The sequence below is a fragment of the Carcharhinus amblyrhynchos genome, chromosome 7 (assembly GCF_965287045.1).
Source record: "Carcharhinus amblyrhynchos chromosome 7, sCarAmb.v2.hapA, whole genome shotgun sequence".
Classification (NCBI taxonomy): Eukaryota; Metazoa; Chordata; class Chondrichthyes; order Carcharhiniformes; family Carcharhinidae; genus Carcharhinus; species Carcharhinus amblyrhynchos.
In genome coordinates, this window is record NC_137330.1 from 39,337,242 (window position 1) to 39,363,031 (window position 25,790).

A 25,790-nucleotide genomic window follows, 5' to 3' on the forward strand; every position below is an offset into this window, starting at 1 on the left:
CAGGCGATACCTTGGCAGTTGGCTCCACCCAGTGTGGAACCCAATTGGGCAGTCTGAGATCTGACTGTGATACAGTGTACACTTCCATTAAAGAGCTCCCAGTATTCAAGTTCTTTATGTATCCTTAGTCCATAGGTACATACATTATAACTAGCAACAGGACTGCTTCACGGCCTATATATTCTGCTGGTGTTCCTTTCTGGTGAAGGAGGAAGGGATAGGGCATTGCTCCGGACCTCGTAGAAGTGTCCTGAAAAGGAATCACAGTTTGGTAACCCTGTGAGGAATGGGTGGGAGTGCTCTGACCATTGTTACTTCATTTGAACAGTCCATTCAGGTGGAACGTAGTACTTGTCTGGGAACCAGTCGAAAATGTCACAGGAAGCGGGTACTGAAGGGGCTCATGTTGCAGTCAACAATGGGGAAGGAGTGTTAATGATGGTCATCAAGGGAGTAACCATCATGAGAGGTGGACGCGGGGGGGACTCGGGCTGCGGGCTGCAGGCAGCTGCTGGCAAGGACGGGAGGAGGCATCAAGCTGACACTCGTGTGGCCAGAAAATGGCAGCCAGATTCAGACATCCCTTCGATGAAGAGGCAGAGAGCTGGATACCTTATACAGAGCGCTTTGATGCTTATCTGGTTGAGGATCTGGATGTAACGGTTTTCTTAAGTACTATAGAGAGCATGACCTTTGCTGTTTTAAGAAGTTTAGTACAACCTGGAAAACCAGCTGAGAAGTCTTACCAGAAGTAGCGCAATGCCTTAAAGCTCATTTTGTTCCCAAGCCATTGATGATTGACGAGCATTTCTGATTCTATAAACTAGGTCAACTCGAAGCGGAGTCCATTGCTCAATTCACTGCAGGTCTGAAGAGTCTGGCAGAGCACTGTGAGTTTGGAAACCCAATCCAGGATGCCTTACGGGACCGACTGGTTCGTGGCCTCCGGTATGAAACCCTTCAGCAGAAGTTATTGGCTGAAAAGAATTTGCAGTTTAAATCTGAGTTAGAGATCACAGCTTCCATGGAGTTAGAGAAGCAGCACAGTTGGGTGTCAGCATCCAGATGCACAAGGTAGCAGAGGTAGTTTCGGCACTGCCAGTGAAATGCTGCAGATGTGACAGGGCAGGCCATAGGGGGTTGAATTGCTGGGCACGAGAGGCCCAATGTCGCAAGCGCAAGCGAGTTGGTCACATTACCCAGAATTGCCGGGTGTAACTAAGCCCAGAGAGAGGAATAAAAAGGCCCATGTTGCCATGGAGAGGTTAGGGAGTCTGTCAGTTCTGCAGGAGGAGCAGGCAGTCCAGAGAAACAAGAGTTCAGGCTGAACATTCTGTTAGTGCTGGGTGAAGCCAATCAGTTCTGGGATCTCCCTAAACTGAAAGGCAAACAGTGAAAATAGAGGTGGACTCGGGGCCGGCTGTGTCATTGATACCGGAAGCTGTATACCAGGAGAAGTTAAAAGCCCTGCCATTAAAGCCTGCAAAGATCACATTATGAACATGTGCAGAGCAATTGGTTCCCCTCAAGGATTATGTACTGGTGAAGGTACTGTGGAGGGACAAATGTGCAGAATTGCCGTTCTTTGTGGTGAAAGGTGACTACCTTCCTTTATGTGGATGCTCCTGGTTACAGAAGTTGAAATTGAACTCGGGCACGGCTAATAGACTGGCAGATTCGAAACTGACATTACAAGACATTTTGGAAAAGTTCAAAGATGACTTTCAAGGAACTCTTGGGGAGATGAATGGTGTCAAGGTTAAGTCATAGTTGAAGCTGGATACTTGTCCGAAGAGTTCAAAGGCACGTCTGGTACCATACGCCATTAGGCCGAAGGTGGAGGCTGAATTGGAACAATAGGTGGATCTGGGCACATTGGAACAGTGACCACCTGTGAATGGACCACCCCAGTCATTGCAGTTTGAAATCAGACGGATCAGTGAAAATTTGTGGGGATTTTAAGGGGACAGTAAACTCTGCCCTGTGTGCAGATCAATACCCACTTTCTCTCATTGACAGCCTATTCAGTGGCCTGATAGGTGAAAAGAAATTCTCCAAAATGGACCTATCACAGGCCTATTTGCAGAAAGGGGGTAATGAAGGATTCATAGCCACTTCTAATGACGGTCACACGAAGGGGCTTGTTCCATTATAAGTGGCTCCATTTTGGTATTATGTCACCTCAAGTTCTGTTCCAGAGAGCCAGGGCCCAAATCTTGAGTGGATTGACAGGAATACAGTGTTAGCAGAATGATATTTTGGTCACGGGTTCAACAGAGGAGAAGTGTTTAAATAACCTGGAGAGCACCTTGATGAGTTTGTAGGAACAGACTGCCTGAAGTCAAGAGAGAGAAATCTGAACTCTTTAAGGACTCCATTGAATACCTGGGTCATGTAATTGGTACACTGGGTTACTCAAGTGTATAAGAAGATGGAGGCCATTATGAAGGCCCCAAGACCAGAAAATGTGTCGCAATTGAGGCCATTTTTGAGACTTATTAATTACTATGACAAGTTCATTCTGGATCTGGCAATGGGGTTGAAATTGATGCTTTGGTTGCTGTGTAAAGGACAATGTGGAAGTAGACAAATGAATGTGAGGAGGACTAGCTGGCGGTAAAGCAGGCTTTGAACAGATCGGATGTGTTAGTTCATTTCAACCCAAGTTACCACTGCAGCTTACGTGTGATGTCTCATCCTATGGGCTTAGGATTGTCCTGTCCCATATTATGCCAAACAAGGAGGAGAGCTCTGATCTTCGGGTAAACGTTCTCCAAGGCGGCCTTCACGACATACGACAACGCAGAGTGTCGATAGCCAAGTTCCGCACACATGAGGACGGCCTCAACCGGGATCTTGGGGTCATGTCACACTATCTGTAACCCCCATGACTTGCCTGGGCCCGCAACATCTCACTTACTGTCCTGTCTGGAGACAATACGCTTTTTAACCTATGCTTAATGCTATCTCCACTCACATTGCCTGCACCTTTAAGAGTTAATTAGCTGACTAGCTGTAAAGACTCGCATTCTAATCAGTGTTCTGTAAACTGTGTGTGCCTTTATATGGCCTGTTTGTGATCAGAACTCCCCACTCACCTGATGAAGGAGCAACGCTCTGAAAGCTAGTGGTGTTTACTACCAAATAAGCCTGTTGGACTTTAACCTGGTGTTGTGACACTTCTTACTGTGTTTACCCCAGTCCAACACTGGCATCTCTACATCATCCACAGGGGTATACATAACACCATACTCTTTGATAAACATTTTTCTCCTGGATTCCCAAGAGGATTTTCAGTGGACTTCCTGAGTTCCCTATTGACTGCACAAACTGAGTCAATCAAACATCTCTAAATATAAATAATTTCTCTCTCCAGCTTTAACTGATAAAAGCTGAAATACTTGGTTGATCTTCATGCATATGTGTCAGGTGAAAGAGAGTGATTAGTATGTCTGCTTAGTGGCACCAGGCTCAGGCCAGATGCATTTATATGGCCAGGGCTCACTTGAATCCATTGCAGAATTGATTGATACTTTGAAGATTTGGAGAGTAGCGTTGTCACATATTTAAAATAAACTTGTTCTTCTTAAGGGAGGTGTCCTCCAGCTTGTAAGTATGTCTAGTGCATTTTTAAAAAACTTTTGGACTGGAGATATCTTCTGCCAAAACCCCATGATTTAGTGGAATTAGATCCTCAGACATTGCCCACTTAGACTTTTGAGAAGTTTTTGATAAGGGGTTTCTGGGTGAGCTCTCTGTTGTCAATGCTATTGTATTCAGCTGAATTGGGCACTGCAGCAAAACTAAGACAAAAAGTGGTTATTGAAGGACTTGCATCTGTATAGAGAATGGCCATCATTGGTGTCCTACAGGAATCAGTGTTTGGTCTATTGCTCTTTACTACTTAATACTTTGGGTATAGATGTTGGGGAGCAATCTACAAATTTGCAAATGATACTAAGATTTGGTTGAGATTTAGGATTGTAGGCCATGTTCAACTGTTTCAGATAGTGCTTTGTGTTGGTCAGATTGTGCACTTAACTGGCCAGAGATATTTAACGGTATAAGTGATGGATATGTGCAGTGTTATGCACATGGGAAGAGCAAATAGTCAACATCCATACATCCTCCAGGGAAATCATTAAAGAGGTTATGAAAAAATGCAACCTGGGCATTCCAGTGCACACATCCCTAAACATACATATTGCGGTGGACAGTGGCACAGTGGTTAGCACTGCTGCCTCACATCACTAGGGACCCAAGCTTGATCCTGGCCTTAGGTGACTGCCTGTATGGAGTTTGCACATTCTTCCTGTGTCTGTATGGGTGCTCATGTTTCCTCTCACAGGCCAAAGATGCTCAGGCTAGGTGGAACGGTCATGCTAAATTGTCATTTTGCATCTGAAGATGCGCAGGTTAGATGGATTAGCCATGGTGAATGCACGGATTTCAGTCTTAGGGCGGGGACGTGGGTAGAGTCTTTCAGAGGGTTGGTACAGACTGGATGAGCTAAATGGCCTCCTTCTGCACTGTAGGGACTCTATAAGCAGTGTGGTGAAAGCATAGTTAGAGCAATCAGGGCCTTGAGTGCATTAATAGGACAAATGAATACAAGATGAGGCATATTACTATGTTCCTGTAAAAGACCTGTGACCAACTTTGGCTTCCTCATATGTTGGAAGATACTGAAACTTTTAAGAGTGCAGAACAGGACCATTAGAATAATTCACATCCAAAGCAGATTAGTTATTGTGATACGTTAAAAGAGTTTGTACTCTACACTTTCCAAAAGCTTAGATTTATGAGTGACCAGATTGAGGTTTATAAGATGACGAAAGGCATGTGTTCCAGGTGACAGTTTGTTCTAATTAAGTAGGTGAGCAGGGGTCCTGGATGCAAGTGGCTGAAAATGTGAATGCCAAATGTATCAGCCCAGAACAACCTCCTCCTTCCTGGACTCCTTGCAAGGCCTGAAGCTCCCCCATCTGTTGCTGTTGTTCCTACTCTTTCTGCAGCCAGTATGGGATGGCCAATATCACTTCCATCAATCAGTGAAACATGCAGTACAACTTCAGCCAAAAAAAAATCTCAGTGAAGTGTCTTCAACCCTCCAACTAGATACCGATGATCTGGCTACTTGCAAATGAGTACCCCTTTAAAATATCACAGCAAATGTCCCTTATTACCAATTTAACAAAACGTGCAAGTTCCAAATGGCATTCAGTATTCAAAAGCATTAATCTGAACTGTTTCATTTCAGTAATGTGCGCTGGCAGCAAGTGGTTTAGTCACTGGACAGTCACAGTCACTGTTTACTTGGTATGTTAACAGAAAGAAGGCAGAATTCTTCTTCCTAAAATCAGAGGTGGCGGGCAGGCGGGCGAAAAGATGAAGGAGTATTGTGTTTTGAACAACCTCTGCATCAAATTCTCCTTAAATGCAGGTCGTCAACATAAAAAAGAAAATAAATTCTATCTTAGGAAGTTGGGCAAAATAAATATAGCCTGAGTTTAGTGACACCAGGTGCAATGATGTGGCTTTTTTGCAGCAAACATTGTCATCTGTACTTTGACTTTGTAAACATTCTCATCATTTTCTGAACTCTAACCTTTTGTCATGTTACCACAGAGCAGTACATCTTGATGTTTCACCTAACTTCCAGCTGCCAAAGAAAGCTTCTGATGATGTGGCTCGTTATCTGAAAGCCAAGGTCATCTCTTGTTTGAAGCAATTTGTATTGTCACTGTGGAAACAAAATAACCCTGTCCAATGCTGTGTAACAGTTCTTCAAACTGACAGTAAGCGTTGGATTTCCAATAGGTGCTGTTGGTAAGTGCAGTCCCCCCCACCCCCGTCAGGAGTACGAAATCAGGATATTACCTCTGGAAGGTTCACCTGTTAGTCAGCAATGTGGTTGATAAAATGATAGTGGTGTGTTCTCCTTCACAAGGCATTTCAATCTCCCCAACAAAGGCATTCCTAGAGAATTTTGACATCAAGATGTTTCACAGTGGCAGGTGGGCAAGGAAATAATTGGCGAGAACAGCGCAAAGAATGTTATACAAAATGAGACGGTAAGTGAAGGAAGGAAATGAATATAATAAATGAAGTGGCAGTATCTGGCTGCAAAACATTACAGGTGACAAGGAGCTAGGATGATGTAATGAATAGATACCAGATAAGACTTATGCAGTATAATGTGCAGATAAAGCATTTTACAGTGATGAAAAGAGGCAAATTGTAAGGAACATATCAATATACATAGAAACATACATAGAAACTAGAAGCAGGAGTAGGCCATTTGGCCCTTCGAACCATTCATTTTGATCATGGCTGATCATCAAATTCAATACCCCAGTCCCCCCATACCCCTTGATCCCTTTAGCCCCAAGAACTATATCTAATTCATTCTTGAAATCATACAATGTTTTGTCCTCAACAACTTTCTGTGGCAGTGAGTTCCACAGATTCCCCACTCTCTCAGTGAAGAAATTTTTCCTCAACTAAATCCTTATAGGCTTACCCCTTATCCTCAAACTATGACTCCTGGTTCTGGACTCCCGCACCATCAGGGAAGTCCTTTCTGAATCTACCCTGTCTAATCCTGTTAGAATTTTGTAAGTTTCTATGAGATCCCCTCTCAGTCTTCTAAACTCCAATGAATATAATCCTAACCTTCTTAGTCTCTCCTCATGTGACAGATGTGCCATTCAAGGAATCAGCCTAGTAAACCTTCACTGCATCTCCTCTATATCAAGAACATTCTTCCTTAGATGAGGACACCAAAACTACACACAATACTCCAGCTGCGGCCTCATCAATGCCCTATAAAATTCCAGTAAAATATTCCTATTCCTGTACTCAAATCCTTTTGCTATGAAAGCCAATACACTACTTGCGTTGTTTATTACCTGCTGTACCTGTGTGCTTACTTTCAGTGCCTGATGCACAAGGACACCAAGATCTTGCTGAGCATCCACCTCTCTCAACCACACTGATGTGGCCCTGGAGTCACATGTAGACCAGACCAGGTGAGGACGGCAGATTTCCTTCTTTAAAGGACATTAATGAGCCAGATGGGTTTTTCTGACAATCAACAATGGTTTAATGGTCATCAGTCAACTTAATTCCAGATATTTTTTATTGAATGGCAGGATTTGTACCCAGGTACCCAGAGCATTAGCTGAGTTTCAGGATTAATAATCTAGCGATACATCGCCTCTCCTAATGACACCTTTAATATAACTCTTTGTTTCCTGTCTGCTTTCTATCCATCTCAATACACTACCCACATTCCATGCTCTTTAGCTTTATGTAGTAATGTGCTATGTGCGACCTTGTCGAAAACTTTCTGAAAGTCTAAATAAATCACATCCTCTTGTTCTCCCTGGTCAGCTCTACAAGTTACATCCTCAAAGAATTCCAGTAGATTTGTCAATACAATTTCTCTATTGTTAATCTATGCTGACTTTGCCTGATTTTACTATTGCTTTCCAAATGCTGAGTTACGAAATCTTTGATAATGGACTCAAGCAATTTTCCCAGTACCGACATTAGGCTCACTGGTCTACAGTTCCCAGTTTTCTCTCTACCTCCCTTTTTGAATTGCGGGCGTAAATTAGCTAACCTCCAATCTGTAATTCCAGAGTCCAAAGAATTTTGGAAAATGACCACCGGTAGAGTTATTATTTTTAGGGTCACTTCTTTAAGTAGTCTGGACCTAGAGGTTTTTCCACCTTCAATCCCATCTATTTCCCCAACACAATTACTCTACTAATGCTGATTTTCTTCAGCTCCTCACTAAAACTTGCTTTTCTCAGAACTTCCAGTATATTATTCATATCTTCCTTTGTGAAGACAGAAGTAAAATATGAATTTAGTTCCTCTTTGTTCCTTGTTACGAATTCCCCCATTCCTGACTATAAGGGGCCTACACTCATTTTTGTCAATCTATTTCACTTTATGATACCTTAGAAACTTTTATAGTCCGCCTTGATAAAGAATATAGACCAATAAGGAAGATAGGTTTAAAAGTTGTACTGATGATATAGGACTGACAATTCTATACAATGAATTGTCCTTGGCTGAAACACAGAATCAGTTCTTACTTTATATAAACAAGGTATGGATGTTATGACAGTAACTCTCACTGTGATGTGAACTTTGCTGTGCCTGCATTCTACATCTATCCAGGCTTATTACTCAAGTATCGTGAGACCGAAACAAAGGGTAGACTTGTTCTCCCTTTGTCACCCTGCCCCTCTTCATTCCTTTTTATTGAGAGTGTCACAGTCAGGCAGCTTAAATTTAAAGTAATGGTGCACTATCCAGGGAAGCAGTCCTTTGACAAAAAAAAGACATTTTTGCTAAGTTTAGGTTTTTGTAACATCTGTTTTATATCGAGTTAAAGAACTTAAAAAAGATCACAAATTAAAAAGTTGTGATTAAGATTCCTGTAATCAGCTTATTTTGATGTAATGGAAACAATTTTCATTTCTCCATCTGTCAGGAGGATACATAGCATGAAGAAAATAATGAGCAACATATTCTGCCCCATTCTGACTGCTACTGTGCCTTTTTAATAATTCATTTATGGGATGAAGGTGTCACTGGCTGGACCAGCATTTATTGCCCATCTGTAGTTGCCTTTGAGGAGGTGGTGGTGAGCGGCCTTCTTGAACTGCTGCAGACTCTGAAGTGTAGGTACACCCCCAGTGCTGTAAGGGAGCAAGTTAAATTAAATGCTAAATTGCCCCTTATTGTCGGGGTTTTAGCAGGGTAAATATGTCGTGTTGCAGGAATAGGGCCTGGGTGGGATGTAATTGGTGCAGTCTCCATGGGCCAAATGGCCTCCTTCTGCATTGTAGGGATTCTATGATTCAGTGAGTTCTGGGATTTTGACCCAGTGACAGTGAAGGAACAACAATGTATTTCCAAGTCAGGAGGGGAACCTCCAGATGATGGTGTTCCCTGTTATCTTTCTAGACAAGAATAGTAGTGGGATTGGAAGATACCTTAGTGACCGTAGTGAGTTTTTGAAGAGCATCTTGTAAATGATACATAAAGCTGCCACTGTTCACAGTGAAGGAGGGAGTGAATGTTTGTGAAAGGGATAGCAATCAAGCGGGCCGCTTTGTCCTGGATAATCTAAAGCTTTTTGAATATTGTTGGGGCTGCACTCATTCAGGCATGTAGAGAGTATTCCATTACACTCCTGACCTGTGCCTTATAGATGTAGGGTTTGGGGAGTCAGGATGTGAGTTATTTGTCACAAGATTCCAGTCCAAAAATGTGCGGGTTGGGTTGATTGGCCACGATAAATTGCCGTTTAGTGTCAGTGGGGTTAGGAGGGTAAATATGTGGGGTTATGGAGATAGAACCTAGATGGGATTGTTGTCTGTGCAGGCTGTTTGGCCAAATGACCTCCTTTTGCACTGTAGATTCTTTGATTCTATGATTCCTAGCCTTTGGCCTGCTCTGGTAGCTACAGTATTTATGTAGTTATTCTAGTTCAGGTTCTGGTCAATTGTAACACCCAGGATGTTGATGGTGGGGGATTCAGCAATGGTAGACTGATGGAACAGTTATTGGCAGGGTTGGATTTGACCTGCTTCTTGTGTATAGGTCATACCCGAGCAATTTTTCACATTGCTAAGTAGATACCAGTATTGCAGCTGTACTGAAATGGTTTGGCTAGGGACACAGCAAGTTCTGGAGCACAAGACTTTAATACTATAGCTGGAATATTGTCATGGCCCATAGCCTTTGCAAAATCCAGTACCTTTAGCCATTTCTTGATGTCATGTGGAGCGAATTGAATTGGCTGAAACCTGCTGCCATTTTGATAGAGACCTAGAATTTGGAGGCTAGAACTCCCACTTGAACAAGTGAGAACCTCATTAAAGTACTAAAATATTAAATATCATTAAAATATCAGAGTCATTTGTGTTACTAAGACCAGAAAGCCATTTCACAAATTTAATTATGGTGAATACTCAATGCTGTGTTAAGAAAACAGCTGATGGTAAATGCTGGGGTTGTTCCAAATCCCAGAAGAGAAACTTGAAACAAATGCCTTCAACCTTATCTTGTAATTTGATCTTAATGTGAGGAATAATTTAAAATCCAGGGAGCGATGTCCCAGACATTTTGTAATGATTTAAACAAAGTAAATGTTTATTAAACAATAATGAAGTCAACTAGAAGTGCATTCAATGAAATCAATGGCTATACATAGCAACACTAATTTGTATGCTTAAGAACATAAGAAATAGGAGCAGGAGTAGGCCATCTACCCCTTTGTTACCTTATACATCTCTATAAGATCCCCCCTCAGCCTTCTAAACTCCAACGAGTACAGACCTAGTCTATTTAGTCTCTCTTCATAGGCCAATCCCCTCATCTCCGGTATCAGCCTAGTGAACCTCCTCTACACTCCCTCCAAGGCCAATATATCCTTGCGCAAGTGCGGCGACCAAAACTGCACACAGTACTCCAGCTGCGGCCTCACCAGTGCCCTGTACAGTTGCAGCAAGACCTCCCTGCTTTTATATTCAATCCCCCTCGCTATGAAGGCCAAACAGTAAGTAGAGCAACATACGAATAAAGAACAAAATACTGTGGAAGCTGGAATACTGCAGATGCTGGAAATCTGTAGTAAGAACAGAAAATACTAGATAAATTCAGCAGATCCAGCAGCATCTATGGCATCTCCTTGTGTGTACGTGTGTGTGTGTGTGTGTGTGTGTGTGTGTGTGTGTGTGTGTGTGTGTGTGTGTGTGTGTGTGTGTGTGTGTGTGTGTGTGCAAGATGAGAGTGAGAGTGTGGGAGATCACTGAGGTAATCCATATCCACAAGCAGCAAACCTGGACAACATTTAATCTTGGGCTGACAAGTGGCAAGTAACATTCACGTCACACAAGTGCTGAGCACTGACTATCTCCAACAAGAGAGAAGCTAACTATAATCATCAATGGCAATAACATCATCCCACCATCAAAATCCTGGGGGTTACCATTGGCCAGAAACTAAATTGTACCAACCATAAAATACTGTGGCTGTAAGAGCAGGTCAGAGGCTGGGGATTGTGAGGAACTCACCTCCTGACTTCCCAAAGCCCATCTACTAGCTGCAATGCACAGTTAGGAATGTGATGGAATAATTTCCACTTGCCTGAATGAGTGCAACTCCAACAATATTCAAGAAGCTCAAATCCATCCAGATGCACCCTGCTTGACTGGCACTCCATCCAGCACCGTAAACATTTACTCCATCCACCATCGATGCACAGTGCTAGCAATTGTACTGCAGCACTTCAACAACTCACCAAGGTTCCTTCGACAGCACCTTCCAAACCCATGAACTCTACCATGTAGAAGGACAAGGCCTGGGAATACCATCACCTTCAAGCGTCATCAAAAACTCACACCATCCTCATTTGGAACAATATTGCTATTCCTCCATTGTTGCTGGGGCAAAACCATAGAATGAATGCAACTGTAGTTGCACTCATTCAAGCAGTGTTGTGGGTGTACCTACACCACGTGGTCTGCAGCGTTTCAGGAAGATGGGTCATCACCACCTTCTCGATTAGGAATGGGCAATAAATGCTAATCTTGCCAGTGGTGCTCACATCCTGTGAATGAATAAAGAAAATAGCCACTACTGAACATGCAAATCCAGGGGTCACTGACTTGAAAATAGAGCAGGGATTAAAATTTCTTTACAGCAGTTTAAAATGACGAGTCACGATGATATCAGATATGGTGGTGGGTAGCAGGGTGAAGGGAACGGGTAAATCAGTTGTAACATTCTGGTGCTGGCAAAGACCTCAGGCTGCAAGCTGGTGCTACCAGTCTCCTGAGTCTGCTCTGTCCTCACTTTCCTTGTGATTATTTCTCCTCAGATGGTCTTCTTGCTCTCCTGTTTCCATTTATTGATTTCATTGTGCAGAAAGATTGTCCAAAATTCAGCACACAACAACAATGAGCCTTGGTGAACTCTGTTGAAGAGTCATTTGGACTCAAAATATTGGGGGAATTTTCCCGCCCCGCCTGCCGCAGGGATCACGGCAGGCTGGGGAGGACCATGCAAAAGTCCATTGACCTCGGGCGGAATTTTCCAGTTTTGGGGTGAGCATAGTCAAAAAATCCCAGCCACTAACTCTGTTTCTCTCTCCATACATGCTGCTCGATCTGCTGAATTCATCCAGTATTTTCTGTTCTTACTTCAGATTTCCACCATCTGCAGTATTCCAGCATCCACAGTATTTTATTCTTTATTCCTATGTAGCTCTACTTGCTGTTTGCTGAGTGAGAATGTGGCATTAGAGAACTTCAATTTAAATGCAGTAATGAAATTCATGCTTACTTCTGGCTTCCATGCCAATAAAGATCCCGAGAAAATTAACAGCAGGAGAAACTGAAGGAACAATAGACAGTAACTGCAGGACAGTGATTTTAAAACTACTTCCAGTTTGATCCTGCTGGGTGGAATAGGTTAAAATGGGCCCAATTCGATTAAATATGTCCACTGAGATAAACCCTCATCTCATTGTAAATTACAGTGCTGATGGCAAGTGAACTCGAAATATTGGAAAATAACTAATCACCTGAACCCATCCCAGAAAGTGGTCAAATTTGTTATTACTTCACTGTCTGCCATCATTTATCACTGTGGGAAAATATAGGTTGGTATTTTTTCCAGTAAAAGGATCCTTGCATTGTTTCCTGATCAGCAGTAAATTGGCAGGAAAGCCCAAATTCAAAAAAAATTGATTTCCATTGTTTGGTATCTCATTGTAGATAAATCCTGCAGTCGCAATGTTCAGTTGTCCGCTTGAAATGGAATCAAAATATCACTCAATGATTTTAGATCCATACAGCCGTTAAAACACTTGGGAATTTACCAATAAAATTCTAAACATGCCACTTATTATAAAATAACACAGGTAAGAGGCTGCTGCAAAGCTGATTGCTTTAATTTTTTTTATTTGTATGGTTGGGGAAGCTGTTATAGTTTGATATTGAAGTTAACAATCCATTGACAGTGATAAACTGCTTTGGCTTCACTTCTGCTACTCGCAACATTATCTCAGCTGCTTGATGAATTGCTGTCTTGTAGCACAGCCTAAGTTATGTATTTCCTTATAGGTACTAAGTGAATACATGAGCTTCCTGTCACCATCTACAGGGGCATGATTTTTCCGATGGCAGGATTTCCCATCCCAAAGAGTCAATGGGGAACGCATTCGATGGATTGCAACCTTTTATAGCTCAATAAGGCATTAATTGGCTAAGGGTGAATCATATGCTCTCATCTGGGGAGAAAATCCTATCTTACAGAGCTGCCAGTCAATCTGATCAGCTAGGCACCTGGCATGGACTTCACTGGACCACGGGTACAAGGGCAACAGAAATGTGATGAGGCACTTATGTGAGCACTCATTGGCCATTTGTGGACCTCATTAGCCCCAAGGGCAGTTGGGTCGCCCAAAGCCTCAACCAACCCCATAAAATGGGAGACCGGTCAGGGCAGGTGGATGGGCCAGACAACAAAATTTTATGAGTCCGACTGCCTTAAAACTTGGCAGCAGGGAACCATAGAATTCCACCCTATGTTAGTATCCTCCACTCTAGCACCACAATTAAGCCAGGGGATCAGTCCCGGATTTAGGCATAACCTAAACAAGCTACAGATTACAGCCTCACAATCTGCAGGGACCTCACAAAATTTCAGAAGGTTTACAATGGAGGGAACATTTAAGAGCGGATACCAGAAAAGAAAAAGAAAGCACCAGCTTGAAGAGCAACTCAAAAAATTATCAAAAGTTGACAGTTACTTTACTTCTGAAGCAGATAAGGATCCACAAATCCTGTTTTGGTACACACTTTTGTAAGATCTTTTCATGTAACTTTTTAACAAGGGACCTCAAAGCTTTATATAGCTTAGGGCCTCACCAAGTCTAAATCCGGCACGGCAGGGGATCAACACTGAATACTGCAAAGGCCATGGGCCCTGCCAACATTACTGAAGACATACACTCCAGAACAAGCTGGGCCTCTGGCCAAGATGGTCCTGTACAATTACAACACTGGCATCTACCCAACAATATGGAAAACTGTCCATAAAAAGGAAGATAAATCCAACCTGTACAATTGTCTCCCCATCAGCCTTCTCTTGCTCCTCATCAATAGTTATGCAAGGTGTCATCAAAAGTGCTATAAGCAGCACTTACTCACCAATAACCTTCTCACTGATCCTGATTTGGGTCCTGCCAGGGCCAATCAGCTCCTGACCTCATTGTCTAAACATAGACAAAAGAGCAGAACTCAAGAGGTGAGGTGGGAGTGGCTGTCCTTGACTTCACGGCAGCATTTGACCAAGAGTGGCATTAAGGACCCCTTACAAATGAAGTCATAGGAATCAGGGAAAATTCTCCATTGGATGGAGTCATATCTTGCATAAAGAAAGATGATTGTGGTTTTTGGAGGTCAATCATTTCAGTCCCAGGACATCACCTCAGGTTAGTGTCTTGGGTCCAACCATCTTCAGCTGCTTCATCAATGACCTTCCTTCCATCATAAGGTCAGAAGTGGGGATATTCTGTGATGACTGCACAATATTCAGAATTATTTGTGACTCCTTAAATTCTGAAACAGTCCATGTCCATATGCAGCAAGATCTGAACAACATTCAGATCTGGGTTGGTCAATGGCAAGTAACATTTCTGCCACACAAGTATCAGGCAATGACCATCTCCCTTTGACATTCAATGCAATTAATATCACCAAATCATCCACTTTCAACATCTTAGAGTTACCATTGACTAGAAACTGAACTAGACCAGCCAGGTAAGTATTGTGGCAACAAGAATAAGTCAGGGGCTGAGAGTTCTGCAGATAGTTTACCTCTGACTCCCCAGAGCTGTCCACCATCTACATGGCATAATTCAGGAGTGAGGTAGATATCTTCCAACCATCTAGAGCTCCTCGGGAAGCTAATTTGGCAGAGGGTGGGACCCAAAGCAGTAGGAAGACAAAAGTGAAGGTTGAGTACAGCACGAAAGTTAAAGAGAGCACATTAAATAGTTGAGGCAGTGTGACTAATTCTAGCATTGGACAGGTCAGGCAAGAGCAGGGCAGAGAGCAAGGGAATCTAGATTAAACTGCATTTACTTCAATGCAAGAAGCCAGATCGGCAAGGCAGATGAACTGAGGGCATGGATGGGTGCATGGGACTGGGATATCATAGCTATTACTGAAACATGGTTAAAGGAGGGACAGGACTGGCAGCTCAATGTTCTAGGGTACAGGTGCTATAGGAAACATAGAACAGGAGGTAAAAGAGGAGGGGTAGTTGCATTTTTGATTAGGGAGAATATCATGGCAGTACTGAAGGGGATGTTTCTGAGAGTTCGCCCACTGAGTGCATATGAGTAGAGCTGAGAAATAAGAAGGGGAAATCACTTTGTTAGGGTTGTACTATAGGCCCCCAAATAGTCAGTGCAAAATTGAGAAGCAAATATGTAAAGAGGTTACAGATAGCTCCAAGAAAAATAGGATGGTAATGGTAGGGGACTTTAACTTTCTCAACATTGACTGAGACAGCCATAGTATTAGTGGTTTGGATGGATAGAAATTTGTTGAGTATATTCAGGAGGAATTTTTCATTCAGTATGTGGATGAGCCAGCTAGAGAGGAGGCAAAACTTGACCACCTCTTCGGAAATAAGGAAGGGCAGGTGACAGAAGCATGAGTGAGGGATCACTTTGGGATCAGTGACCATAATTCCATTAGTTTTAAGATACATATAGAGAATGATAGGTCTGGCCCAAAAGTTAAAATTCTAAATTGGGGCAAGGCCAATTTTGTTGGAATTAGACAGGAACTTTCAAAAGTTGATTGGGGGAATCTGTTGGCAGGCAAAGAGATGTCTGTAAGCGGAAGGCTTTCAAAAGTGTGTTAACTAGGATTCAGGATAAACACATTCCCTTTAGAGTGAAGGACAAAGCTGGTAGAAGTAGGGAACCCTGCATCCGAGGGTTCTGAAAGAAATGGCGGAGGTGATAGTGGATGCCCTGGTGGATATTTTCCAAACATCGCTGGATTCCGGGGAAGTGCCGGAAGATTGGAAAGCGGCTAATGTTATGCCGTTGTTTAAGAAGGGTGCCAGGCAAAAGGCAGGGAATTATAGGCCGGTTAGCTTAACGCCTGTTGTAGGTAAAATGTTAGAATCCGTCATCAAGGAAGAAATAGCGAGGCATCTTGAGGGGAATTGCTTGATAGAGCAGACGCAGCACAGTTTCGTTAAGGGGAAGTCGTGTCTGACAAATTTATTGGAGTTCTATGAGGATGTGTCTAGGGCGGTGGATAGAGGAGAGCCGGTGGATGTGGTCTTTCTTGATTTTCAGAAGGCGTTTGACAAGGTACCTCACAAGAGGTTATTGCAGAAGGTCAGGGGGCATGGAGTTGGGGGTAGGGTGTTAGCGTGGATAGAGGATTGGTTGTCAAATAGGAGGCAGAAAGTGGGGGTTAATGGGTGCTATTCGGATTGGCGGTTGGTGACTAGTGGAGTGCCCCAGGGGTCGGTGCTGGGGCCTCAGCTATTTACCATTTATATAGACGATCTGGAGGAGGGAACCGAGTGTATGGTGTCGAAATTTGCTGATGACACCAAGATTGGTGGAACGGCAAATTGCGCGGAGGGTGTGGAGAGTCTGCAGAAGGATCTAGATAGGCTGGGCGAATGGGCCAGGAACTGGCAAATGGAATTTAATGTTGGCAAGTGCGAGGTGGTCCACTTTGGTAGGAATAATGGTAGGAAGGACTATTACTTACGTGGCGAAAAACTGCAATAGGCGACGGTGCAGAGGGACCTCAGGGTCCTTGTGCATGAGTCACAAAAACCCAGCCTGCAGGTGCAGCAGGTGGACAGGAAGGCTAATGGGATGCTGGCCTTCATGGCGAGGGGGATTGAATATAAAAGTAGGGAGGTCTTGCTGCGGCTGTATAGGGCATTGGTGAGGCCGCAGCTGGAGTACTGTGTGCAGTTTTGGTCACCGTACTTACGCAAGGATATTTTGGCCTTGGAGGGAGTGCAGAGGAGGTTTATTGGGCTGATACCGGAGTTGAGGGCATTGAGCTATGAGGAGAGGTTGAATAAACTAGGCTTGTACTTGTTAGAGTTTAGAAGAATGAGGGGAGATCTCATTGAGGCATATAAGATGATGAATGGGATGGATAGGATAGAGGTGGAGAGACTCTTCCTGCTCAGAAAGGACAGTAGGACTAGGGGGCACAGCCTCAAGATAAAGGGGGGGCAGTTTAGAACGGAGTTGAGGAGGAACTTCTTCACTCAAAGGGTGCTGAATCTCTGGAATTGAGGTGGTGGAGGCTGCCTCGCTAAATATGTTTAAGACGCGGGTTGATGGGTTTTTGATAAGAGAGGGGATTAAGGGTTATGGGGAGAGGGCGGGAATGTGGAACTGAGCCACGACAGATCAGCCATGATCTTATTGAATGGCGGGGCAGGCTCGAAGGGCTGGATGGCCTACTCCTGCTCCTATTTCTTATGTTCTTATGATTACTCAGGATATTGAGATCCTGGTCAAGAAGAAAAAGAAGGAGGCATATGACATGCGTAGGCAGCTGGGATCAAGTAGATCCCTTGAAGAGTATAGAGGTTGTCGGAGTAGAGTTAAGAGAGAAATAAGGAGGGCTTTGGCAGATAAGGCAAAGGAGAATCTGATGAACTTCTACAAATACATAAAGAGCAAAAGAGTAACTAGGGAGAGAACAGAGCTTCTTTAGGATCAACAAGCTCATCTATGTTCGGGTGAGATCCTAAATGAATATTTCACATCTGTATTTATTGTTTAGGGAACTTGGGGAAATAAATGGTGATCTCTTGAAGAGAGATAAGAAGGGGCAGGAAGACTTAAAGTGTATCAAGATAGATAAATCCCTGGGACCTGATGAAATGTAATCCAGGACATTGTGGGAGGCTAAGGAGGAAATTGCTAGTCCCCTAGCAGAGATATTTGAATCGTTGACAGCCACAAGAGAGGTGCCTGAAAATTGGAGGGTGGCAAATGTTGTGTCTTTGTTTCAGAAGGACTGCAGGAAAAACCTGGGAACTAAAGGCCAGTGTGCTAATGTCTGCAGTGGGTACGTTGTCAGAAGGTACTCTGAGAGATAGGATCTACAGGCATTTAGAGAGGCAAGGACTGATTAGGGATAATCAGCATGGCTTTGTGAATGGAAAATCTTGTCTCATGAATTTGATTGTGTTTTTTGAAGGGATAGCCAAGAAGGTAGATGAGGACAATGTAGTCAGCGTTGTCTACATGGACTTTGGAAAGGCTTTTGATAGGGTACCACATGGTTGGTTGTTGCATAAACTTAAATTACAAGGGATCCAATGTGAGGTAGCCGATTGGATACAAAATTGGCTTGATGACAGAAAACAGAGCGTGATTGTAAAGGATTAATTTTCAAACTGGAGGCCTGGGACCAGCGGTGTGCCTCAGGGATCAGTGCTGGATCCACTGTTATTTGTCATTTATATTAATGATTTGGATGAGAATTGGGAGGCGTGGTTAGTAAGTTTGCTGATTGCGCCAAGATTCATGGCATAGTGGACAGTGAAGAAGGTTATCCAGGATTGCAACAGGATCTTGATCAATTGGGCCAGTGGGCTGATAAATGGCAGATGGAGTTTAATTTATATAAATGCAAGATGATGCATTTTGGTAGATCGAATAAGGGCAGGACCTACTCAGTTAATGGTAGCGCATTTCGACGAGTTATAGAACGAAGAGATTGAGGGGTACAGGTTCATTGCTCCTTGAAAGTGGAATCACAACTGTACAGGGTGGTGAAGAAGGCATTCGACATGCTTGGTTTCATTGTTCAGAACATTGAATATACGAGTTGGGATGTTTTATTGAAGTTGTACAAGACATCGGTGAGGCCACACTTGGAATACTGTGTACAGTTCTGGTCATCCTATTATAGAAAGGATATTATTAAACTAGAGTGCGTGCAGAAAAGATTTACTAGGATGCTACCGAGACTTTATGGTTTGAGTTATAAGGAACGGCTGGATAGACTGGGACTTTTTTCCCTGGAGCATAGGAGGCTTAGAGGTGATCTTATTGAGGTCTATAAAATAATGAGGGGCATAGATAAGATAGATAGTCAACATTTTTTCCCCAAAGGTAGGGGAGTCTAAAACTAGAGGACACAGCTTTAAGATGAGAGGGGAGAGATACAAAAAGGACCAGAGTGGCAATTTTTTCACACAGAGGGTGGTGAGTGCCTGGAAAGAGCTGCCAGAGGTGGTAGTAGATGCGGGTACAATTTTGTCTCTTAAAAAACATTTAGACAGTTACATGGTTAAGATTGGTATAGAAGGATATTGGCCAAACACGGGCAATTGGGACTAGCTTAATGGTAAAAGCTGGGCAGCATGGACAAGTTGGCCCAAAGAGCTGTAAACCTCTATAACTCTATGACTACCACATGCCTAGGTGGGTGCAGCTCCATCAATGCTCAAAAAGCTCAATAACTTCCACGAGAAAGCAGCTCACTTGATTGGCACCCCATCCACCAACTTATATAATAAGAAAAAAATAAGAACATAAGAAATAGGATCAGGAGTAGGCCATCTAGCCCCTTGAGCCTGCCCCGCCATGCAACAAGATCATGGCTGATCTGAAGTGGATCAGTTCCACTTTCCCGCTTTCTCCCCATAACCCTTAATTCACTCCCTCTACCATCAGTGCACAGTGGAGAGTGCATCAGTGCAGAGTATTCACTCCCTCCACCATCAGTGCACAGTGCAGAGTATTCACTCCCTCCACCATCAGTGCACAATGGCAACAATAGGTATCAGTTGCAAGATTCAGTGCAACAACTTACCGAGGCTCCTTTGACAGCACAAATCCACAATCTCTATCATCTAGAAGGTAAGGCAGCAGATACTTGGGAATATCCTAGAATTTCCTCTCCAAATTGCACACAATCTTAACTTAAAATTATATCGCCAATTGTTCACTGTAGCTGGACTGTGGATGTTTCTACATCACATGGACTGCTGCAGTCCAAGAAGATAGCTCATCAACATCTTCTTAAGGGCCATTAGGGATGGTCAATAAATGCTAGTCCAGGCTGTCCATGTCTGATAAACAAAGAATATGTAAGAGTTCAACCTTTGCAGATCAAAGAACAAAGATGATTGATGTGGAAAAACTGTGCCGATGTTTTTTGGGAACGGAAATGGACCTTTAACCCACTTTGTCATTTGCTTCCGCCCCTGCCTCAGGCAGCAGGCCTGCCACCATCAGACCAATTAAGACCATGGGCCAGGTATTCCGGCTGCATTCACCTTGAAACCGGAAAATCCCACCCAAGGTCAACAGAGCTTTCCATGGTCCGCCCCTCTCCCACTCTGATTCCCGCGGTGGGTGGAATGGAAAGATTCGCCCCCATGTACCTGAGTTACTCTTGTCTAACTTCAAAGTGTTTGAAGTTACAGCAAACTTTTGTTCTATCTTTATCTCTAACTTTGACCTAAAACTCACCAAATCTGTCGCTCTTCAGAAAGAAGCTAAAGGCCCTAAATGTCAGTTGCTTTGTTTATCAAAATTGATTGTAAGGTTCTCTATTAGATACATTGCAGATATTTGCCTCTGGCCAGGGGCCACAGTCTGTTGCAATTTTCAATTTGTGCCCATTGCTTGTTGATGCTAAACTCAGCAGAGGACAGAAAATTGCAAATGAAAGTTGAGGTTGATTGTCAGCCTTCAAAATGGAGCCAAGATACCAAGCAGCAGTTTTTTTTTAATAATATGCATTTGATGGGGCTACTTCTTTGCCACAGACTTTAACCAACAAAGCTTACTTATTTTTCTATATCAACTGCCCTCATTATGGCTGGTAGTTAAAATAACAGTGGCACAGCAAGTTGGTGCAATCAACATGATTGGGTTTTTTATTATTCCCCATTTCTGTTATTGCCCTAATGCCAAACAGCACTGCCAGATAGTGATTATATTTAGTGTCAACACTCTTGGGTGGGAGTTTCCAGCCCTATCCCCTGCTGCGATCGAACAATCCCACCAAAAGTCAATCGATCTTATGCTGGCCCGTTGCCTTACCTGCAGTGTGTCCCAAAATAGTGGGGCAGGAAATTCATGGTCCTTGTCTCTTAGGTTTCAGATTCGAGTCTCACTCCAAAAATCAAGGCTGATATTCCAAATAGAGAGGATGGGAGAGATTTTCCAGTCCTTTCCATTGATGGGATATTCCGGTCCTGCCAAAGGTGATGGTGAATTCCCTGGTGTTGGGACAGGCTGGCCATGCACATAGGCATAGATATCGACAGGTCTGAAAAATCCTGCAATTGGCCAGCAGTGAGCCACCTCTGCCATTGGAAAACTAGTAGGCAGAGATGTGTGTGGGGGTAAGAGGGGACAGAAAATCCTGCCCAATATCTTTCAGCCGTGATGTTAAAATGAGACCCCATTGGTCTGCTCAGATGGATATTAAAGATTCCATAGCACTAGCTCAAAAAACAACAGCTGAGTTATCCCCTGATGTCTTGCTAATATTTATCCTTCTCTCAACATCACAATAGAAGGTTATCCGGATATTGTTACATTACTAGTTGTGGGATCTTGCTGTGTGTAAATTGGCTACCACATTTCCTATGTTACAATAGTGACGCACTTCAAAAGTAGTTCATTGACTTTGAGACTTCTGGTAATCAGGAGAAGCACTGTATAAATGTCTTTCTTTTGTTTGACACGTAGGTCAAAAGGCAGGAGTCTGAGCATACATTAGATAATGTCCAAGCATCAAATATCCATGGAAGCGTATTAACCATCTTAGAACTGACAGTGGAACAATGGTGGACCACTACATTCAAAGAAGGTGGCAATCCATATTTTCCAGCAGTCAAGTATCTATTATTTGGTTTCCCTTTTTTGATGCATCTGATAGCATTAATCACGTGTCAATGAGGTGGTCATCTTGCGGTAGGTAGAAAGTCTTTTGGCTTGACAGCAATATCCTGTTAGTGGAAATGCCACTCTTGTTTCAGCATAGTAGTGGCATGAAACAGTTAGCTTCACCTGTTACTCCAATTTTTGAGATACTTTTCTTTTCCAGGGTAATTTGAGGTAGATGGGACAATTTTCAAATCCAAAAGGGGTGGCCTTGAGCTCATTCATGAGTGTGCACTATACTTATGAGCAATGATCTGATCTGATCAGAGGAATCATTATCCCATAGTTTGCTAATAAGGCCAATCTTATTGGGATCCCTGCAGCCCCACATGCTATGTGTATTTTGACCAATGAAGGTAGACTTGCAGTTTACAGTAGTGGAGAAATCACTGGTGGATCTCTTGGCAAGCATGTTGAACAAAGAGAATTTGTTAGATTGCTCTATTTCAAAGGTGAATCTGAACATGGGATGGGACTCATTAAACTGTATGTAGTTGAGAATTCTGATTAATTCTAAATACCCAACATGAGGATAATTAGCAGTTAATGTTTTAATTTGTGGTTTGAGAATAATACAAAATATTTAAGTAGCATCTAAGAAATGAATTTGTAACATGCCAGTAAAATGAAAGATGTATTCATGAAAGATATCAGCACAAGTCAGGCACAAATAATACAACAAAGTAAATTACCAATGCATATCTAAGCTGGGGAAATAAGCCCAATAGATATAAGTGCCTTTAATATAATCGGTTTAACTTTGTTAGAGAAATGCTGAATCATAAGAAGCCATTTTTGGGAGAGAACTTCTGTAAAACAGACAGACGAATGACAGATCAATATTTGAAGATGTCAAAATATGATTGGTTGAAGGACATGCCATTATTAGATTGACATAACAGTGAATGAATGAAATTGCTTTTAATTAAGTGCTGGATTGTATAATCTGATAACAAAAACTGTAACCAATTCTGCTGTTTGGCATGAAATCTGAGATCTTTGTGAAAAGGCTGCTAGCTCATTAGTTGTTTAGGTGGAACCATTGATCTCCCTTTTTGGGCCAAAATGAGCTTTGTCTTTTCTTAATTGTATTGTCTGAATATTGTTAACTTGTAATGTTTTTGATTCTAACATTTCAATATTTTTAATAAAAATAAAAATTTAGGTTAATTGAAGAATTTCATTGAATTGAATGAACTTTTTTTGCCTTTGTGAAATGGAATATTTAATTAAAAGATTTAGCCTTTAAATTAATCAGGCCACCTGAAAGAATTTCCCACAACAGTGTATAAGGAAATTCTTACAAGCAGCTGCTGTTTCAAATGAATTCTTCAAGATGTGTCGAAAGGCCAACCATCTTCAACTGGTTCATCAATCACCTTCCCTTCATCATAAGGTCACAAGTGAGAATGTTCGCTGATGATTACACAGTTTTAAGCAGTATTCGCAGTTCTTCAAATACTGAGAAATTCATGTCTAAATGCAGAAAGATCTGAACACCATACAGGCTTGAGCTGATAAGTGGCAAGTAGCATTCATGCACACAAGTGGCATGCACTTTGGAAGGACAAACCAAAGTAGAACGTATAGGGAAAATGGTAGGACTCTGAAGAGTGCAGATGAACAGAGGGATCTGGGAATTCAGGTACAGAATTCCTAAAAGTGACGTCGCGCGTAGATAGGGTCGTAAAGAGTGCTTTTGGTACATTGGCCTTTATAAATTGGAGTATCGAGTATAAAAGTTGGAGTAAGGTTATGGTAATGTTGTATCAGGCATTGGTGAGGCTGAATTTAGAGTATTGTGACAGTTTTGGTCACCTAGTTACAGAAAGAATGTAAATAAGGTTGAAAGAGTGCAAAGAAAGTTCACAAGGATGTTGCCGGGACTTGAGAAGCTGAGTTACAGAGAGAGATTGAATAGGTTAGGACTTTATTCCCTGGAGCGTAGACGAATATGGGGATATTTGATAGAGGTGTATAAGATTTTGATGGGTGTAGATAGAATGAATGCATGCAGGCTTTTTCCACTGAGACTAGAGGAGAAAGAAACGAGGGGGCGTGGGTTAGGGGTGAAAGGAGAAAAGTTTAAAGGGAATATTAGGGGGGGCTTCTTCAAGCAGAGAGTGGTGGGAGTGTGGAATGAGCTGGCAGATAAAGTGGTAAATGCAGGGTCACTTTTAACATTTAAGAAAAACTTAGATGGGTTCATGGATGAGAGGGGTGTGGAGGGATATTGTCCAAGTGCAAGTCAATGGGACTAGGCAAAAAACGGTTCGGCACAGACAAGAAGGGCCAAAAGGCCTGTTTCTGAGCTGTAATTTTCTATGCTTCTATGGTTCTAAGTGCCAGACAATGACAACTCCAAGAGACAGTCTCAAAGCATTTGGACTTGACACTCAATGTCACGGTTATTGCTGAATTCCCCCAAAATCAAATTCCGGGGTTACCATTGACCAGAAGCTGAACTAGGTAGATTATAAAAATACAAGTACATGTCAGAAGTTGGGAAATCTGCAATTGCTAACTCACTTCTTCATTCCCCAAAGGCTGTCCACCATCTACAAAGCACAAATCAGGAGTATGATGAAACACTCTTCATTTGCCAAGATCAGTGCAGCTCCTACAATACTCAGGAAGATCAACACCATCCAGAACAAAGCGGCTCACTTGACAGGCATCCTTAAACATTTACACCCTCCTCCACCAACGTACGGCAGCAGAAGTGTGTAACGTCCCTACAAGATGAATTTCAATAACCCACCAAGGCTCCTTTCACAGCTCCTTTTACAGCCATCAATGCTACCATCTAGAAGGACAAGGGCATCAGATACATAGGAACACCATCACCTGAAAGTTTCAATCCAAACCAGGTCATTCTCACTGGAACCAGCAGACAGATCCTTCACTATTATTGGGTCAAAATCATATAACTTCCTTCCGAATGGCACTATGGGTGTACCGACACCATGTGAACTGCAGTGCTTCAAGAAGGGATGGACAATAAATGTTGGCCTAACCAGTGATGCTCAGGACCCATGAAAGAATAAAAAAATGAATATTGAGGATAGATACTTAGCTTGCAGAAAAGTGCGAGGACAGAGCAACAGTCAGGCATAGCCCTTTAGGGTATCGCAAAGCATCATGTTAGTTATCCCAGAGGCAAACTAACTTGGCAGCAATCTAGCTGAGGATTTTGCAATTTGCAATACATGCTAGCACACCGAGGTCTCACAGCCTAGATTCTCGGTCCCTTACACCCATCCTTTCCATGAATCCTGATAGTTGTTGGCAGTGGGATCTAAAGACTGTTGCAGCTAATTAAAACTGAAACTATGCATTCTTCCTGCAGGGAAGATATTGCCCGCTGCCAGGAAATGACAAGCTTTTGAAGGAGGATGTGCCAACATCCAGTATTTCACACCATAATTGGCTTTCACGCTGGCCTGGCATTTGGGATTGGAGATGTAGGAATCTGTGCCTTCAATGGGTTTGAGACTATGTGTTTTGATTTTTTTTATTTGTTTATTTTATTTGTTTGATATGTCTGTGTATTCTTCAATTCCTGCAGCAGCTACCACTTTCCTTGTAAAAAAACCTAAAAAAGTAACTGATTCAGAAAGAAAGAAAGGACCCCAAAGTTAACTGCGCTTTTTTTTAGTTCTTCCTGTAAGTCAGGACAGCAGAAGATATTGATTGAGCCTTGCTGTCTCCTCTGCTTTGGCAATACTGGAGATTACTTATCCATGCTTTCCCTACATCTAGTTGAGGGAGGATTAAGCTG